This window comes from Perognathus longimembris, chromosome 10 (assembly GCF_023159225.1).
Source record: "Perognathus longimembris pacificus isolate PPM17 chromosome 10, ASM2315922v1, whole genome shotgun sequence".
NCBI lineage: Eukaryota > Metazoa > Chordata > Mammalia > Rodentia > Heteromyidae > Perognathus > Perognathus longimembris.
In genome coordinates, this window is record NC_063170.1 from 66,721,021 (window position 1) to 66,742,055 (window position 21,035).

Below are 21,035 nucleotides of genomic sequence, written 5' to 3' on the forward strand. Positions count from 1 at the left end.
TTTCTTGGACAGAAATATTCTAATGCTAATGATTCCTTGTTATTGCATTTTTATTGGTGGTGGTTGTGGGGCTTGAACTCAGGGTGCTGTCCCTGAACATCTTTTGCTCAAGTCTAGCACTGTAGCACGTTGAGCCACAGCTCCACTTATGGTTTTGGAATGGTTAATTTCTGCCCTGCCTGGTTTTGAACCACAATCCTCAGATGTCAGCCTCTTGAGTAGCTAGGATTATAGGCATGAGCCATTGGTACCTGGATTTTTTTTAATGAGTAGAAGAGTTCAGCTTTGGACCCAAATATACTAAACTGTATCTAACTCCAGGCATGCTTTGGGAGGACTGGTTGGGTTTCATTCTATTCCTGGCTTCATTAGGGTCTGTGGGAGAGAGGATAAAGTAACAGTAACATTAGCTTGTCTTTTCTTCCCAGAAGTTTCTTACCATTCAGGCACCCTGTATCATCTTCCCAGAAACTCTGTGGTTTATACTTGACAGAGCAAATCCCACTTTTAGTATTGGGGACTTACCCAGAGCAGCCAGGTAATGATCTGTCGCCAATAACTCCTGTGTGCTTTCCCTTGTCTCATGCTGGTAAACCAGCTCCAGTGCCAAAACTCAGCCATCGCTTTCTCTCCCCATCTCCTGTGCCCACTGTAACTCAAGCTTTCTGTTCTCTTGGCTACTACCAGTCCCTATGTGTCCTGGCTATCTGGCTAGGCTGCCTTCACTCACAATGAAATCAGGTTTCTTATCTACTGAAAGAGATTCCCGGGGTGCCCATAATAAATGATCACAAATTAGGGGCATGAAAATAATCCTGGTATATTTTTTCAGGGTTCTGAAGATTCCCAGTCCCCAATCCAATGGCCACTAGATTCCCGCCTTCTCTGACATGTGGGAACTCCCGCTAGAGGGGGCTGGGTGTGTCCTTGAAAACACTGCCTCCAAAGTCACATGGCTTCTCCCTGGGTGCCTCTGTGTTTCTGTCTTCTTATGAGAACACTAGTCATATTGGATTAAAATCACTGTTATCAAGAATGCCCGCCCCTCCCCCCCCCCTGCACCTTGCGCTGTGAATGTGGCTTAGTGGTAGAGCGCTTGCCTAGCCTGCATGAAGCTCTGGGTTCGATTCCTCAGCACCACATACACAGAAAAAGCCGGAAGTGGCGCTGTGGCTCAAGAGCAAAAAGAAGCCAAGGATAGTGCTCAGGCCCTGAGTTCAAGCCCTAGCACTGACAGAAAAAAAAAAAAGAAAAGAATTCCCCTCTTCTAAATCAGTTACATTTGCAATACTGCATCTTGAGGTATGATCACATTTAAATTAAAACATGTGTAGCTGTCCTGAGGCTTGAAGTCAAACCTAGCACTCTCACTTGCTTTTCCTCTCACCTCCATTGTAGCCTTTTGCTGGTTAGTTGCAGACAAGCGTCTTGTGGACTTCCCTGCCTTTACTGACTTCAAACGTCCATCTTCAGATTTCAGCCTCCAGAGGAGTTAAGGTTACAGGCATGAACCACTGCTATCTGGGTTAATGAAATCACATTTGCAGTCCTCAAGGTTAAGACTTCAACATATCTACTCAAGGGGCTCCGCTCAGCCCATTGCCAATGTCTCTGAAATCTTCCTCTCTGTCCAGCACGCGGTGCTTTTCCTTACCCTGTTCAGCACTGCCTTTCTTTGAGCGCAGTAAGATCCTCCTAGCTCGTGGCCCATGGTTTTTGTACTTCTCCAGCTCAACCTGAAGGCCATTCCCTGCTCATCCTACAATTTTCTTTTCCTCCCCCTTATGAGACACAAGGGGTATCTCCTCTAAAATGTATCTCTCGTCCTTCAATCCTGATAAACAGGCTTCTTATTCCGCCTTTTCATTCTCATTTCCCTTTATTCTGTGCATTTTAAGCCTAGACAATTTATAAAGCTACAGGTGAATGATGGACAACAATAAGCTGTCCATCTATAATGGTTTCCTCCCATCCCTTCTCCCTCACCAAACCCCAAGATGTGAATTCTGTGAAGGATGACATTTTCTGTTATAATGGGTGAAGAAAGGAATCAGATGCCTGTGTGGTAGAGGCTTGCCTTTCATCCTGGGAGGTTCTATCAGCTAGTCAGCAAATGGTTCTGATTAGGGTGAAGAATGTGAAGCCTACCCTTCATTTCCCCCAGTTCCTGTGTGACCTTTGACTCATGTCAATCGTGCTGTGGGAAAAGGGGTGCTGACTGCAGTATCCATTCGGCTTAGGAAAAGACGAAGAGGAGCTAGGCCCTGAGTGGTAGCAGAAGCAAGAATAGGAGCAAGAATCTGAGAGTTCATCACAAACCAGAACTGTGAGTTGAGGTGAGCCAGGCAGTGCCTGAAGGACCAGCCTTGTGTGTCCCTCCGCTTTTCCTCTAAAACCCCAGAGTGGTGGTATTCCAAGCCCCATTAAATGTGCTGTCATTTTCTTGACACTCACTCAATGAATTGGACTGGCAGCAAGTGTGCTGCCCGGCTACAGGCCTGGGGACAGTTCATGACAGACAGTAGTACCCGTCCTGGTAGGGAGAACACGGTGCTACCCGGATGGGGAAAGTGCCACATTTCTAATTTCAAAATGGGAAACGGAGCAAGAGGCTGCCAAGGAGGCATTAGCTTGGATGTAAGAGGAGATGAGGATTCCGGAGCCATTCCTTGAGGAAGCAACAAATCAACACAAAAACCTGTAGCCAGGGTCAGAAGACAAGTACAGGCTTGGGAATAGCACTGCACTTGCTTTAAATGAGAGACATTGATTCATCCCCAGACTTACACTGACCCAGTAAGAACTGAGACTGAGCACGGAGTACCTGGGCACAGAAAGTTAGATTTCCGTTACATCAAAATTTTCCATAATGAAAAGCCACTTGTGTTGAATCCCACCATTGTATCAAGAGGTCTAGCTAGCTCCTCCTGAAGTGGAGATAGGAAGATCAGAGTCAAGAGGCCAGCCTAGCCAAAAATGTAATTAAGGCTCCTATCTCATTGAGACTCTCATTGACTCTCTCATTGAGAGTCAGGCCCTGGTGGCTCAGTCCTCTAATCCTAGCTACTCAGAAGGTTGAAATCTGAGAATCTTGGTTGGAAGGTAGCCTGGGCATAAAAGGCCTGGAGACTCTTAACTCCAGTTAACCAGCAAAAAGCCACAAATAGAGTTATGGCCCAACAGGTAGAACAAAAGTCTTGAGCATAAAAGCCCAGCAAAAGTGTGAGGCCCTCAGTTCAAGCCCCAGTACTACCAAAACTAAGCCAAAAACGTAACAACAGCAATGTTGCAAAATGCTGAATAATGAAGTAAGGAAAGAATAGAGAAACAGAGCCCAGTGGCTCACCACTGTAATTCCAGCATAGGTAGGAGAATTATGGTCTATTCTAGCCTGCAGAACAAATAAGACACCCAATCTGAAAAAAAAAATTAAAGCAAAAATGAATAGGGCTCAATCTCTAGCGCTTGATAGAGAGATGAGGGGGAGGGAGGGAGAAAGAGAACGTTTTGGGGTGGGGGAATTATGAATGATGGGAAATTACTAGTGAACAGGAGGCGTGGAGGGTTCTGGAATGGCCATTTCTTCATATCTAGGTACTGGCAGTATGAGACTGTTCACCTCATGATAAAAATCACATCCTTGTAATTTGTGTTTTTTCTGCACATGCATTCCTGTTAGCCTTGAGTTAACTAGGGGAATAATGAGGCCGGAGAGTGAGGTGCAGTCTTCTTAAGGATGGGGTGTGGGGGCAAGTCAACTTGCTTCTCAGAGCCTCAGCTTCCCCTTTTGTAAATTAGCCAAGAATAGCACCTATTTCATCACCATGTGCTAAGGCTTAAAACATTAAAATATATAGGAGGTAAATCACTTCAGAGAGTGTTGGGTAATTTAAATTAGTTCCTATCCATTAATTGTTCTTAACTCGCTCTCTTCATCAATTTAGCCCAAATTTATTGACACCAGGCCAAAGGCATTCATCACTGTCAACTCCTGTGTCATGAGGCTCTAAGGGGAGGCCTTGGGTAAGATGGCAGCTTTTCTCCATCATAAAAATGGATGGAAGAATGGAATGGTGAGCTGCCTCACAATCTGCCTTCTCCACTTTGCCTTCTGCTGAGTTGACTCTCATCTCAAAGATGAGAGTTAAGACACTTTGGGAAGGGACTTGACCCTGACCTTGGATGGGAACAATTAAGGAAACTGAGTCAGGTAAACACGGAGGATAGAACAGGAAAATGACTCTATTGAATTTACCCTGGAAGAGTGGCTTCCTGCTGAATAATTAAAATCTCCATATTCCTATTTCCCAGTGGCCCACAAAACAAAAGAACTGGTGGGAAACGTGGACACTATAGCTTCAAGGTTCCAGTGTCCTACATAGAAGCCAGTGAATTACAAACCCTTCATGCGACCTTGATTGGCCAAGAGCTGGGGCTGATGCATATGTTTCTCAAGAGGGTTTGAGTTTGTGAATTAGCACTGACCTTGAATTAGTCATATTTTCCTCTCAATGGAAACAGAGAAGTATACCGTTATTTTTTTATAGACATGCTGAATTTCTGTAGCCTAATTTTCCTAAAAGAACTATGTGCCCTTTGTGCAACACAAACCTGTATTTTGGCTCCTGCTTTAATAAATTGCAGTTCTGCTTTAATGAACAAAAGCAAATAATTTATAATTGGTCCATTAATTATTTGCATGTAAATACTTCTGTTAACTTAATAAGCCACCGACAAACATTCTCCTTTGCCACGTGAACTACACGACACTGTTCAGTAAACAAGTCTTTCTTAGGAACAGAGAGATAGGAGCTGTTTTGTATTAAAGCAAGGTGGTCGTTACTGAGAAAACAAATCATTCCTCAGTCTAAATCCTCTAAGGGAGGGCCTGACGAAAGTTCACTAAATCAGAATATGCTAGATTCAAGCCTCTGACTTACTGTGAATTCTCCTTCTTCTGCTTCTTTTTCTTTTTTTCTTTTTTTTTTTTTGGTGGCACTGGGTATTGAACTTGGGGCCTCATTCTTACTAAGCAGATGAACTACCACTGGAGCTATACCCCCAAACCTTTTTTTTCTTATGTTTTAAGTCTAAGGCTGACCTTAGCTACAATCCTCTGACTTCTGTTTCCTCACATCTCTGGGGAAGATAGGCCCACACCACCGTGTTGAGAAAACATGGATGTGCTACCTTGCCTAGCCATTGACTGAGTGAGATAGAGTCTGGGAATTTTATGCCCATGCTGGCCTCTACTTCGGAGCCTTCTGATCTCTGCCTCCCAAGTCTCTCACTTCTCAAGTATCTAGGCCTCTCAAGTAGCGATGATTACAGGCTTGAGCTACCATACCCAACTTACCACACATCTTTAACAGCTATCATAATGTTCACTAAAATTTGGTGCAATCAGAATCACCTTGCCATTTCCAAAATGTCCTGGGGCTCAGTTCACACACCTTACAAATAAAATCACAAACAGAAGGGTGAACGCCAGGCATTGGTATTGTTGTATGAGACCTTCCAGATGATTCCAGGATAAAGCAAAATCTGTTGAAAGACTGAAGCCTTGGCTTAGGAAATAATTCTCTCCATCCCATTCCTACTGAACCCAAAAGAACAATAACTGACCACAATAAGAGAATGAAATAAAAGCACGGACTCGCCTCTAGACTCAGAAGAAGGAGCATTCCTTTGGCCTTTTTAAAGTTTAATTTTTTAATTTGCAGCCTACCTATTTCCAGGGCACTATTTATGGGCTGTGTTCCCACACCCTTCAATGGTTAGCCTCTCAGTGGTCCATTCCTCCATATAGCCCTGGGCTGCTTCTGGGTAGAAGGTGAAACAGAGCAGTGCGCAGTGGCCAGTTGGAGGCACTGTAGAGCCAGACACCCCAGGGTTCCCATCCCGCAGTATTTAGCAGTTTAAGTTCCTGAAAATTACTTAATGGTTCTCAAACCTGTTGGTGTGTTTGGAAAATAGGAAGCACTTCTTCGCGGACTTACGTTTCCTCTTAGCTTTTGAACAAAGGAATTCAGCTTTTGTTCTGGACCTCGTCTGGTTGTTTAGGATATTTTTGTGGTACTCTGGGAGAAAGAGGTGAACCCAGTGCAGAGTTTGCCTTCCTGTCTGAGACCAGGGTGTGAATCTGACCACCCCTGTCACCTTGAATGGCAAACTGTCCAGACTGTAATAGTTCTACTGGAAGTGGAAACTGAAATGATCTCTTCTGTTGTACTGTTACTACCTATGTCAGAAGATGTATAGATTCGGCCAGAGTCTGGCCATGAGTCTTAGGATTGTGGTGCCTGGCACCTTGGAGGTGTGCAGGTGGAGAGTCTTCCTTTAAAACCATTTACGTTGTCACTTTGGGAAGCTGGAATAGCAGGAGGGATACAGAGGCACCATGAAGGAAAATAAAGTTCTGTTTGTTCTCAGAACTTATCTCAGGGAGGGAAGAACAAGTACAACACATGGACCTACAGAACCGAAGAATGTGTTCATAATACACATTGGAACTCTTGGTTCTTAAACTCTGTTCAGCGTAGCCACATTTTCTTGGGAAGGAAGTCCTTTGAGACTAAGGTGGACCCTTTGTGACCAGCCCCAGTCCTATCATTCAATAAAACAGTATTATCCTGTATTTGCTATAGTCTGGGTACTTGCTAGGCAACGGTCAGGGTGGTGGACTAACCAGATTCAGTCACTGCCTTTAGTGAGTTTACAGTTGAGCAAAGATGGTAGTGCTAAATGATTAACATATAAATAAAATCCAAATGGGATACATGAACTAAACAGAGGGGTTACTTCAGGAATATCATTGCTACAGTTTGGAGTCCAACATCCCCAGAGGCCTGTGTATTAGAAAGTTGGTCCCCTGGGCAGCACTTTTGGTAGGTGATGGGACCTTCAGGAGGTTAGAACTAGGTGGGAGGTCTTTAGGTCATTGGAAAACATGTCTGTAAAAAGGATTGAGGCATCTTAATTCCTCCTTTTCTGTTCTGTTTTCATCTTCTGATGTGAGATTTGTCCCATCACATGCTTCCTTCCTATCTTTGTGCTCTGGCAACCCCCATCAGAGACCCAAACCATGGATCTGTCCAATCCTTTAAATCTATAGGCCCATTAAATCTATAGGTCCATTAGATCTATAGGTCCAAATAATATTTTCTCCCCATTAGTTAATGATCTCTCCAGCACTTTATTATAGCTGTAGAAATATGATTAGCATAATAGCCCGCCCCCAGATCTCCAAAGCTCATTCTCACGCATGTCCATGCCACTGGACAGTGTGGGCAGGGCAGTGGGTTCTGTAGCTCGTGTGGGGGTGGCAGCACAGGGCTCTGTTTAGTCTTACATGGACCAGCCTCTTTCCACTAGAAAGTACCGTCATTTCTCACGCTCCTCCCTCTTCCTTATTCAATAGGAAGATGGCAAAAAGTAGGACATCCATGCTGGAGATTCTGTGGCCTTGGAAACATAGCTCAGGTGGGTGCCTAGAGGATGGCCCACTTGCCTTGGGCACCAAGGGAGTAGAGGAAGGATCCTGACTTTAGGGAGGTCAGGAATGGACTCAGGATGGGAGAGCAGACCTTAGAGTCAGGCTCTCTTGGTCGGCTCCTCCCTCTGCCACTTGCTAGCTGACAGCCTTGGGTTTAGTTACCCGGTCTTCTGCCCCACATTCTTGTGGGGTAAGGGGGGCACAGAGCAGCTGTGAGCCATCAAATGAAGTAACTGCGGATAGCCAGCAAGGGCATTTAGTACCAGACCCGATCAGTTCGTCCCCAGTACGCCGACACCGTTCAATCTTACCGTGCTGTCATTTTCCCCGTCTTTTATACTGCCTGCCATTCACGGTGATAGACAGGGCTGGGTGTGGAAAGCATCCTCAGGAAGTCATTTTTTTTTTTTGTAGCTGGAATATATTGGAAATTAATAGGGATGTGAAATTGTACTTGACAAAGCGGTGTCTGCACACTTTAAAAAAATACATATCCTGTGGAAGGAAGCAAAAGGAAAAGAAATTGCCATGGGTTCTTCATTTTCTGTGTTTCAAGTACATAAATGTATCTTGGTTCCTGCTCTCTGGTAAGCGTCTAACAAAGGCATTTGGGGTAGAAGTATAAGGAAGTCCTTTTGGGTCAAATTTAAATGAAAGATTTTGGAAGGCATTCATTTGCCTAAGAATACGCAATTGGTAATCAGAAAGAAGAGTGCATATTCAGTCTCCAGGATGCATGAAAGCACAGCTTACTTACTCCAGGCCTTCAACCACAGGCTATGTCCTCCGTGCATCTGTTTCTCAGTCTGGGGACCCACATGGGATGCCCACCCTCGGGGAATCCATAGTCACTTCCTGAGAAGATGTTGCTCGTCCTTCCACACGGAGGATAGAGGAGATGGTTTGGGGTGACCTCTCCACTCACACGATGACACATCCACAGTAGGACCGAGAAGGAAGTCCACTTCAACCAAGGTGAAGGAGCTATGAAGAAGCGCAGGTATAGCTGGGACCTCTCCTTGTTGGAGAAACCCATAACAGAGAGAGAGGGCAGGAAGGAGAGAGGGTGAAGAGAGAGGCAGAGTAACATAGAAACACTGGAGTGTGGAAACCTAAGGTTTACCTATGAACACAAGAACTAGACATTAATTTAACTATACTTGGAGATCATAAGCAACGTAAGCTCATTACCCATCTCCAAATGCTTTATAATTGGTATTGCTAAAAACAGTTCCTCACAGTGGCACGGATATACAAATCTCCTCTTTGTTCCCATAGACCCCCGTCATTTCCAATCCCCACCATTTCCGAATAAGGCTGCTCTTTTAATCTCTGAACATAAGCCCCACAGGGTGATAGGGTTCAAAGATGGTAGAGCAGTGCTAAGACATAAGCTGGATCAGGATTTAATATCTGAAGTTTTGAGGTTCTTGGCGCTCTTTCTCTTTCCCCTTTCCCTTTAGGAGAACAAAGGATGACATTAAAATGAACATAAGCAATGCAGTAATTAGCTAAGATAGCTTCACAAATGCACTAACCCTGGTGGAGGAAGCTGAATAAGAGTGCTGTCTAAGACAGAAGTCATTAGCAGAGGTGGGAAGAAGGTAGATGGTTAGACAGCTTCCTGAAATTTTAGAGGATCCATCACTAAATATGTTTTTTTTTTTAAAGTCCATTGCTTTTGCAGCCTGAAAGACATGTAAATGGATTATGGACTCAGGCACTTTATACTTGAGCTTGGGTTTCACATTCACAAATGTCAGGGAATAAATCTTTCTGAGAATAATTTCAGATGAAGGATAGAGATAGTATGTATTTATAGTATGGTTAGGGATGACTATATTACTGGAAGGTAGAAACCTGTTTTTGGTAAGCTACGCTGGAAGAAAATTTTCTCTCTACATTGTAGATCTAAAGAAATTTTACAAATAAAAACACTGACCCATTATCCATAATGTGAGCTCAGTCACTGGATTTAAATAATTTATTACATAATATAATTAAACCTGTTTTGTTTTGGTTTTTTTTGAGCACTGGGCATCATGGAACAAATCTATAATCCCTGCTACTCAGGAAGTGATAGGAGAAGAATCTCTCAGTCCAAGATTGACCTTGGACGAGAGAGAGAAAGAGAGAGAGAGAGAGAGAGAGGGAGAGAGACCCTCTCTGATAAATGAAATCAAAAGCAAAATGACTAAGCATTTGGCTGAACGATAGAGCATTTTCTTAGCAATCATGAGGCACTGGATTCAATCCTAAATATCACAATAACAACAACAACAACAATACTAATGGCAAGAATAAGAAGAAGAATTCTGAACTAGGCATGAATAAAGGGATTTTGGCACTGGAGTAGTACATATAGAATACAAGAGAATTGTGCAAGTCTAGCTGACTTAATCTGGTGGGAGGAAACCAGATATGATGATGATGGTGGTGGTAGTAGTGATCAACAGGGTTCACCATTATACCTAGAAAGTTTACTTATCTGACAGAGACTCCTCAACCCACATATTGAATAATAGAAGTGGAGAATAAAAATATCTCTCCATGGATTATAGTTGCCTAAATGTCACTGATAGCAGCTACGCATTAAGCAATTCTCATTTTTCAAGCTCTGGATTAAGAAACTAATTACAAGGCCTTAAGAGTTAAATCCTGGATGCCAGACTTATGAATATCATAGAGCTGTCTGTAGGGCTGGAAAATTTTTATACTGTTCACATGGTAACTGTGTTTTATTTATTTATTTACAAAGGCGGAGTGTAAGGTTGCAGTCGGTGTTTGAAGTCGTTCTCATGAATCCCTGTTCGAATGTGGCCCTTGACATCTGGGAGGCTTGTCATTGAAAGCATGTCCAGGAAAGTGGATAATTTTCTTATGAGAAGATAGTAACTAACCCTATTAGAATTATTTTGGTGCTTATTCTTGTTGAACCAAAATAATTGAGCTCTGAGCAAATGACTTATTAGAGAAATGGGCAGGTTGGTGAGGAAGACTAGAAAGCACATTTCGGCCATGGCTGGTTGTTCTTAGTGAATATTTTCATTTGAAGGGCAACTAGGAAGGGTCTCAATGCTACAATGCGGTCCTTTCAGAGCCGAGGGGCTGCTTACCCAAGAGAAAAGCAGGTGTGTTCTAGCGTGGCAGTGTGGGGTAGAGGAAGAGAACTCTGTTTGTCGTCTTGTCCCATCAGGTCAGGGAAAGGTCACAAACCAAGTTTTGACTGACTTAAACGCATTCTTTACTCCAGCTGCTTTCAGCTCTGGAAACTATTCATTCCATGCTGGGCACGGTGGCTCACACCTGTCATTCCAGCCCTCGGAAGAAAGAGGCAGGTGCATCTTGAGTTTGAGGTCAAACTAGGTTGCATCCTGAGATCCTGTCTCCAAAATAAACCCAACCCATGCATCCGTGCTGGCTCTTCCCATGAGCCTTCAGGTGGTCTGAGCCCAAGAAGAGAGAACTGAAAAGGGATGCTAGAATTCTATCACAGCACTGAGTAATGCCACTGCTTCTTGAGAGAATGGGAGACTGCAGGATGTTGAATACAGTGAATTCCAAAGCAACAGATTATAAATCAAGGAGACAGAAGCCCCCCCCCAACAAAATCTTGCAAGGCTTTAAATAAAGTACTATGCACTGAGACCTCCCTGATGTATCTGTATTGAATGAAGTGGGGGGTTGATATTTGTTGTTGTTGTTGTTTTTGTTTTTGTTTTCTCAAAAGATTCTGCCACCGTCTGGGAGGGAGCATGGCGCAAATGGTAGAGCACTTGACTAGCAAGACTAAGGCCCTGAGTTAAAACCCTAGTATTCAAAATAATAAATAAATCAAAAATCAAGATGTGATTTTTGGGGGGAGGCTGGCTATCAGTACCCCCTGCCTGTAATCCCTGCTAGTGAAAGGCTGAGATCTGAAGATTTCAGTCTGCAAGCAGTCAGGGTAGACGAAGCTGAGTGATTCTTAATCTCCAAATAGCCAGACACGTGCTAGAAGTAGAGCTGGGGCTGGAGAGGCAGCCTTAAGAAGAAAAGCCAAGTGAGAGCACAAGGCCCTGAGTTTAAGGCCCAGTACCAGCGCGCACACACACACACACACACACACACACACACACACACACACACACCACCACCATCACCACCACCAACAACAAAGCTTCAGCTTTCGGAATAGAATTCATCACAGTGATTCAAGATGAGTCTCCTGACTAATCTGCACAAAACTATTTCTGTGTTATAGTTCAAAACAGGAAAGCAGAGACTCAGGGGCTTAAAAACAGAGAAAGGGCGGGCTGGGGATATGGCCTAGTGGCAAGAGTGCTCGCCTCGTATACAAGAAGCCCTGGGTTCGGTTCCCCAGCACCACATATATAGAAAATGGCCAGAAGGGGTGCTGTGGCTCAAGTGGCAGAGTGCTAGCCTTAAGCAAAAGGAAGCCAGGGACAGGGCTCAGGCCCTGAGTTCAAGGACCAGGACTGGCCAAAAAAAAAAAAAAAACACATAGAAAGGGGAGTAAAAGAACCGGAAATAAAAATAAAATAAAAAGCCTTTCTTGGCTCGGAGGGAAAAACTGCCTGATCAGCATTCCTTCCTGCACTTAGCTGGCCAAGAGTGGGGCTTGCCCCAGGTGAGCAGGTGAAAAGCAATTTGCAAGTTGTCTTGAATCTGCAAACCCAAGATGGATGGCCAGGCTGCTTAGAGGAGAGTTAGTATCTGTGATGGAAAGCCTTCTATGGTTCTAGCTTGCATAGTTTGTCATATGTCAACCATGCCAGGCTCCAAAAGGTCTCACAGAAGAGGATGGGTGATCAAGGACAGAAATAAGGGAAATTTCTTTTCGCCTGAGAATTTATGCCTCTAGGTATGAATTCTGAAAGTTCATCTCGGTGATAGGATCTACCCAAGACTCTGTATCACAGTTTAGGTTCTCTGGAGGATTAGGTTTAAAAAACAAATTAGATAGTGGTCCCAGTGTTTCAGGTTTAGGTAGAGGAAAAAGGAGAAGAGTAGCAGAGAAAATGGGAAAGGATTTCAAACAATGGAGGCAGCAGCTTCGCTTTGGGAATTTTAAGCTAGTTCCTGAAGATTTGGGAGAGAAGGATCCTGTAGAGTACTATGTAACCAAAGAGAGGCACAGGGAAACTACTCCTTTTCTTCAAAGGGAAATTAAAGCACTTGCCTTTGCCAGAAGGTTCCTAGGGCTAGAGGCTATCCGTGGTCTGTTTTCAAGTAATTTGAGCACTGGATGTGTATTTCAGGCTCTTTCCTGCTCCTTGAGCCCTAGAGAACCAGGTAGGATTGGAACCCAAGGCAGCAGAATTCATATTTTCCTTCCAACAAGTGTCTATGACATCTTCAGACAAGGATCCATTGTAAACTACAATCCTGAGGTATAAGATACACATTACGAAATTGTTCTCTCTGCCCTCCTGAGCCTGCATTGAAGTGGAAAGACATGAAAGGAAAGATCCAGATAGTGAAGTTTAGATAATCCTAGCCATGGAGATAAAACAAGATAAGAAACAAAGGGAAGGACCTAAAATAGGAACCATTTAGACGCAGCCCTGAAGACTTTGGTAGATCAGCACCATTGAGAAATAGAGGAAAGGGGTTTATAGGAGAAAATGGGCAAAAACCCTCCCTTGGTTAGTTTTTGATCATGATTTTATTGACAGAATTTGTCATGTGTCACATGGTACGCTCTGCACCTTCGTTTTTCCTCAATAAGTCTAGGAGGTATTCAACATTGTCTCCAATTCACAAGCCCCTCCCCTGCCCCCAAATTAATAAGGTGCAGGGTGTTTAAATCACTTGCTAAGCTCCCTCTGGGAGCATTTGCACCCATGTCCATCCAATTCCAATGCTCATTCTATCAGCAACTCTGACTGCCCCAAGTGAGGCTGGAGGATACTTGGAAAGATCCAGAAGAAGCTGCATTCTGTTTCAGCTTTGCAGGGTGGGAAATGCTTCTGTGACATTTAATGCTTGTAGTATTGAGCTAGAAGAATCAGAACTCCCGGGGACCGGAGAGGGGAGAGAGGGGAAGGAGAGAGAGAGGGAGAAGAAAATTTGAGAAAATCCACCATAAAGCGAGCCGCATCAGCTAAGCCAAGCATTGGAACAGTGACATATTCTAATAAACACTAATATTTAGATAGCTACTATTTCACAGGCCCCATAATGAGCTTGTTGGGTTTTGTTGTTGTTGTTGTTGTTGTTTTGTTGTTTTGTTGTTTCATACTCTGGGCCTAGGCATGGTCCCTTGGCTCCTCCCTTTCAAGGCTAGTGCTGGACCACGTGAGCCACAGCACCACTTCTGGCCTTTTCTGGGAGTTCATTGGAGCTGAGTCTCACCGACTTTCCTGCCCATACTGGTTTTGAACCATGGTCCTCAGACCTCAGCTTGGTGAGTAGCGAGGTAGGATGACAGGTGTGAGCCACCGGCTCCCAGCTAGGGCTTCTTATACGTGGCTTTCTATGTAGTGTTCAAAACACATTCTAGTCAGAACACTGAACACCGTGCCAACTCCTTTTGTCCTGGTTGTGCTGTCAAGGTAATGAGTCGGTCCTGGAGTCCAGGAGGTGACTTTCCAGCTCATGCTTCCTATTTTGAGGTGGACCTCCAATTACCAAGAGAGAAAGGGTGTTGAGGGACCGGTCAGAGACCCTGTGGTGGTAATTGGGTTGTGTCCTTGGTTGCAAACTGCGCTTGACTTGTTTTTCTGCTCCACAGTGGGATAATTGTTTCTTGTTCCCTCTACCTAGCAATTGAAGGCTCCTTATTTAATCTCTCCCCCCCGCCACCCCCAATCAGGAAAATGTCAAAGACATTTGAACTACAAATGTTCGCTGTGTAGACAGGGATATATTCAATGCCCAGGGTGCGGGTGACTCGCACAGCTGGCTGTCCTTGATACTTAGGAGGCTGAAGTCTTGAGACTCACTGTTGGAGGCCAGGCCAAGGAGAAAAGTTTGTCCAAGCAGAAAGAGGTTTGGAGACACCATCTCCCACAACCATGGCAAGCACCCGTCATCCTAAGTGATATTGGAAGCCAAGCACAGGAGGCCAAGGTTCCATGACAGCTAGGGCAGCAAAGTCTTTGAGTCTCCATCTCCACAGGGGAAGTTGGACATGGTGGTATGCACCTGTAATCCCAGAAGGAGGGGAAGCCGAAAGCAGGTGGACTGTGGTTTAGGAGAGAGAGTGGGGGGGGGGGAGTATGTGTGTATACCAGTAATGCTTTATTTTCAGGGAAGGCCCAAGTTTGTACAGCCCACTGGAAACCATAAATCTAACACTGGACAATTGTGCTACTTTTAATTTGTGCTAATTTTCTTTAGGTGTTCATATGAATTGTTTATTTTCACTACCATAGCTATGTTAATTGTACAGAGTAGAATTGTACATTTTTGTCATGGTATTTCCAAGCCTGTACATTGTGCCTAAATTCACCCTGTCCATCACCCTCACTTCTTCTCATTTGGTTGACACTGAGGAATGAAGTTGGACATTGCACTTGAGCCACACTTCCAGCACCCCCCCTATTATTTTTTCTTATGATTTCCCCCATTTAAAACTATTGAAATGGCTTTCACTAATGAATGACGTTAAATGAAGCAACATTCTTAAAGCCAGCATGTGGACTGTTTTCAGCAACTCCTCCACTGGGGCTGTAGTTTTAGGGAGCGCTAATGCAATCCATAGCAGTGGGACCACAGCGTTTCCCCATCTCCATTTACCATATTTATTAGAAACATCTGTTTTATTCTAGTTCCCATTGCAAATCATGCAGTCTCACAGACTGGGGAAGTTATAAAAGAAAAGTTGGTTTGGCTCATGGCTCTGGTCCAATGTCCAGGGGCCGGGCCTGATCATGTCCTTTTCCTGGTCATGTCCAGTGGTCATACAGGGCATCCTAAGAGGACAGTGAGACTAGAGACCCTTGCAGGCTAGGGTAGAGAGTGGACACTGCTAGCCAGTGACCACATAAACACATTAATCCTCACCTTAAGGCAACCATTACACTTCTTATAGGCCAACCTCCACCCAATGTAATAGATTAAATAAAACACTGAGCACTAATTTGCGTGCATGTGTGTGCGTGTGTGTGTGCGTGTGCGTGTGTGTGTGTATCTGTGACTGTGTGTGTGCCAGTACTGGAGCTTAAACTCAGGACCTTATGCTCTTATGTAACATTTTCACTCAAGGCTTTTTGCTGATAAATTGGAGATAGAAATCTTGGTGGATTTGTCTGTCTGAGCTGGCTTCTAACCAGAATCCTCAGAACTCAGTCTCCTGAGTAAGCTCAGTGTTTTACATGACCCACCCTGACATCCAGTAGAGAAGGTATTCTGTAAAGTCAAGAGCAGAAGCCGGGAGAAGTCCCTATATGGTTGCAAAGCTCACACAAGATTACTAAGATTTCCTTCTGCATCCCAGTTCTTCAGTAGTTGCCCAATGTCTGCATATTACAGCCATGTAGGGAATGTTAAAATACGTAAATGACATTCTTGCTCTAACCCCATGAACCACCGTGGTCTATCACAAGTAAAAAGCATTCCTAATAATATCATGCACATCACTTTCTTCATAGCATCTATTAATGGAAAGAAGGGTTACTGTGATTACTGACATTGACCAGGTGAAATCTGAATTTGAAATCCCCCAAATTCTTGACTCCATTTTATCACTGTGCCTAAGGTTCAAAACTAAGGGCAGAGGTTAAGAGAGACACTGGTGCAGAATGTCTGGTTTCATTGTTACTGGCCTTCCCTCTCAGAATACAAGCCGGCTCTTTCTGAGGACTGAACATGCTACATTCATTCCTGTGCGTTTTTTTTTCCTAAAAAGCTTTTTTGCACACATCAACTAGACAGAGCAAATGTATTTTAATGAATAAATGACATTCTAATAGGAAAGCTTTTTTGTAAATGAACTCGTTCTATTAAGGTTCTAATAAGTAAAAATAATATTGCAGTGAGTTATGCAATTCAAGTAGCAGCCAGCTCCCTCTCCAGAGTAAGCTGTGGAACTATGCAAATCGAATTTCACCAGGAAAAAAAAAAAAGTATCCTTGGAATGACACGATTTTACTTTAGATACAAAATGTCTGTGTGGGAAAAGGAACAGATCTAGATAAAAATGGAGGCATTGCAGAGTGTTTATTTTTAAAAATTCCATTTGATTCGTGTGTTTGGCTGTGTGGCAGCAACTGGTTTTGCTTGGTTTTAATATTCTAAATCACCCTGATCATGCCTCCACATCCCTGTGTAGTACTGCTCTCTGTACTAGACTCCAAACTTGCCCCCAAACCCCTTAGGTGAGAGAATGTTCTCACTTGACAAGCTCATTCTCTCTATTTCTGTTTGAGCCTGAAGCAATGCAGTGAAAGCTGGCTTTCTGAGTTGGTATGTTTCCATCCATTTTCCTGAGCATTGTCAGGGACCCAAGTGTGTCACCTAATGTGTGAGTACGGGACCAGTCACTTATCCACGCTAGAAGGGTCAGTTAGGGTTGACTTATTCACTAACACCAGGGGGTCTGTGTGTCCCTCATGCACGAGTTGGGAAGAATTTATTCACCAGAATTTTTTTTTTTATTGTACTTAGTAAATTGGTAAATCGAAGAGTTGTTTAGCCATTCTTTCGTGTCCAAACTTCCAAAGTGTCTGAACACTGGTGGCTCGGGCTGTATCTCCTGTAGCAACTCAGGAAGCAGAGCCCTAAGGGTCTTGGTTTAAAGGCAGCCTGGGAAATATAACCAGAAAAACAAAGTGGAGGGATGGCTCCAGTGGTAGAGGCCCAGCCTTGAGTGAAAAAGCCAAGCAAGAGCACAAATCCTTGAGCTCAAGATCCAGTACCAGAATAAAAAGAAAGAAAGAAAATCAGAGCAAAGGGGGCCAGCGTTAATTTTGTGATGTAATTAGGCCATCCATGTATCGATGTAAAGTCATCATTATGACATTCTTTTTTACTGTCCTTATGTGTTGCTTTTTATTTTACTGTCATCAGAGCATGAAATTGTATTCTTTAGACTAATGTCTTCATGGTTGCAGAATGGCTGCCACAGCTCCATAGATCATGTTTTTCACACATCAAAGTTCAAAGGCTGAAGAGAGTATGTCCTCCCTTTAAGTCTCTCCTGAAAGGAGAGACTTAAAAAGTCTTAAAAAGACTAAAGCACACTTTCCTTGGATTCCACATGAATCTCATCTGGTGATGGCCGGAGCTGTGCCTTCTGTTCTTGCCTGAACAGTCCATACTTCCTCTATATAATCTGTGTGCTGGGAATTGTGTTCATCCGTGTGACCAGGTGTGGAACTCTGTTCTTCTCCCTCACACCAAGATCCCAACTCCTGACCCACAGTAGCCAGCCCCTGACCAGTCAGTCCTGTATCAAATAACAACGGACTCTGGTTGTCCAGAAAGAAGCTGCTTCTTTCCTTGGGAATGGACCCCTGGATCTTCTACCAAAGACGGCAGCCACTCCAGACTTTGCTTAACCTTAAATGTGGCTTCAGGTCCAACCAAAACAAATGGTTTGGGCAGGGTCTGGGAGAATGGTTGATGGTTGCATCGCCATTGGCCTACTAGTGAGGTAACTTGACATTACAGTTCATTTCCTGTAGGCTTTCTTCAGTAGACTCCTTCACAGCAGGGATGCAAGAAACCTGTCCCATGATCCCTCTGAAGATGCGCGCAATTAATTTGGACCATGAGGAGGCTGATATCTTTGTATCTTCCGTGCTTCGCATTGGCTGCCCACGGGCTTCTGCTCCATTGGTACGTCTGTATGGCTCTGGAAGAAGAATATGATGGCAGATGAGAAGTTCCCCACCTGGGCTAAATGCGCACCCCATGCCCTGGCTCTTCCAGCTTGGACATTTCACCTGGGGAAACAGAGCACCAAACTCAACTGTGTAGCCAAGGACACATTCACGCCTGTCCTGTGCTTCCCACACACGTCTGTTTGCGGGCCGAACAAGCAAATTTGACTTTTGTTCATTTGGAGCAAGAGAGACGGCTTCGCTGGTTTCACGGATACGATTACACTCAGTGGAAATCTGCTTTAAATGAGCATTGAAAACCAAGTGGGTCATCAGTCAGCGTCACGTTGCTCTCTGGTATATATTTGGATCTGTTGTGCTGATTTGGAGAAGATTTTCAGCTTTGCCAGGCATTTGATTTGCCGGGCAAAAGGAGTGGAAAAGCAGTGTGTGGTGGATGTTTGGTGCTGGCTGTGACATAGGACGTGTCGTCATCATGCGTTTGGATATTCCTGCAAGACTTGTGCCTCTTCTCCCAGATCCATGGCTATCACGTGGTACATTGGCATTCCACAAATCTTGGAATCAGGCAGTAGCCTGATTTAGTGAATGAATTTTATCTGGTAGTTTTGTTTATTCGCCTTTTCTTGAATAACAGTGCCTGGGACCTTTTGATGTGACCTTTGAAAACATTTGTATTAATCATTGCAATTAAAAAAATGTTCCTACTTTTCAAAAATGTGACATTTATAGAGCCAATGCATATCTTTTTCTCTCTTATTGCAAGTTATGGCCTTAATTTTATGGCTTTGGAATGGCTGCCAGTGACTTACTGCCTCCTCAACAGTGATATGGAGGAAGAAATGATTATGTTTTATATTTAGCTAGATTTATTACTGCTGACTTGGGCAAAAGAGTTCACAGTGAAGATTCTTGAGACTCTGGTTCAAGTTTGAATTCAACCATTACAAGGTTATAATATTTTATGAAGTTTGATCCCTGAGCTATAGCCTTTCTTTAAAATAATTACTTACTCTTGGATTCACACACTGAATGTAAAAAAGCTTTGTGCCTTTTGTATGATGGTATCTTCCCAAGTGTTCAGATTCCAACGAGTGACAAATCATTGTTTTCTTTCTTGTCATCGCTTAAGAAGTATTCCCTATTAAAAAAAAAAGTGTCTCAGAGTTTGCTGCATCTTTCTAATCTTTTTTTTAAAAAAATTGTATTAAGGTTTCAATAGAGTAGGTGGCAGGGAAACTTGCCCATCTTTATTAATCAGGACCTATTGCATTAAATAATTTGTTATAGGAATTCTGTACTTCCATGGTCACACGCAACAGACATGAAACTCATCGTATTTCAGCACAGATGAACCTGCTGGTTTGCATAACGGTGTAGTCATGGCAATACCTGCCCAAGACAGAGCTACAGCCAGGAGCTCAAGCAGCTTCAACGGCAATCTTTCCCTTGCTATTCTCATTTCCTCTGTGTAGGCTTATTTCTCTGACAAGTTTTCTTTCTTTCTTCTAATCATGAGCACCACCCACCTTATGTCCTGAACACATCGGGTATTTCGGTTTTACAAAAAGTTCTAGAATTAAATTAAATTCTATAACAGAGCCACTGGACTAACCCCTGTCCAAAAAGAACAAATCTCTGTCTCAAAGAAGGGACGAGTATGCGGAGTTGCAGAAGGGAGTGTTTCTTAGGCGATGTCCTTGGGATTTGTTAGGAAAGCACATCCCAGGCCACATCCCAGACCCTCTGAGTCAAGGACGTGGGAGTGAGGCTGCCCAAACGGTGGCCAGCACTCTGCCCAATGCATTCAAGTCGTAGAACCTCCACTGCATACGAACTCTGCAGGCCCAGGCGTTGCCTGCGTCCAGGAGACTCAGTGCAGGGTGAACCCCACAGCAAGTGCACAGGACACTGGGCTGAGGAGCTGATGGCTGGCGAGAGGAAGAGCAGCTGTGCCAGCGAGGAGGAAGCCGCCATGCCAATGCAATTGCAGCCTGATAATAAGGTTTCGCTCGGTGTCTGCTGCCATTATATCTCAGAATTCTGCTTATGGGGCTCCTCCGGAAACCTGATTCCTCTAATTAAGCCAAACATCTTTTCATTGTCCCCTAGGACACAGCAATGTCATCTACATTTCATCTCCAAAGAGGGGGCTGGCCAATCTTGTGAGTTTTCTATATATCATGAGTTTCTTATCAGGTGCAGCCTGAATGCTTGGATAGTCTAATGGAGCCTGAGGTAACAAGTCTGACTGTTCCCCTATGATAGAGTCTCTTCTAAAAGTTCTCAGTGAAATCAGCAAGCATTCTAAGGGTACTTCAGAGAGAGGGAGGGGGAGGGAGGGAGGGAGAGAGAATGCTTGTATCTGTACTTGTATGTGTGTCGTGTTTTGCTGAAACCCGGATTTGATCTTGGGTCTTTGTGCCTGCTCAGCTTGTTTGGCTGGTGCTCTGCCACTTGAGCCACTCCTCCAGCCTTGCCTTTCTGGTGGTTATTCTGGAGATTAACTCTTAAGGCATTTTCTAACCAGGCTCGCCTTGAACCACAGCCCTCTGGATTTCATTCTCCTGCGTAGCTAGGACTACACGTGTGACCCATCAGTGCTCGGCTGGAATGTTAGTCATTTTAAGAAGGTGTCAGCACTGCAATTTTATCAAACGTAATTTTTAAATAATGTCTTAGAAGAAGACATCTAGTCAGTGAGAGGAGCAATTTTCACATCACTCATGGTTTGGTTGTGTTTGGTGAAC

At 43.9% G+C, this 21,035-nt stretch overlaps 1 protein-coding gene across 3 annotated transcripts in view; it reads left to right on the forward strand.

Annotated features, from left to right (window-relative positions):
- Window positions 1-21,035, forward strand: part of Grm7 (glutamate metabotropic receptor 7) — a 547,225-nt gene that overhangs the window by 428,979 nt on the left and 97,211 nt on the right. The gene's annotated exons all lie outside the window — the stretch shown is intronic.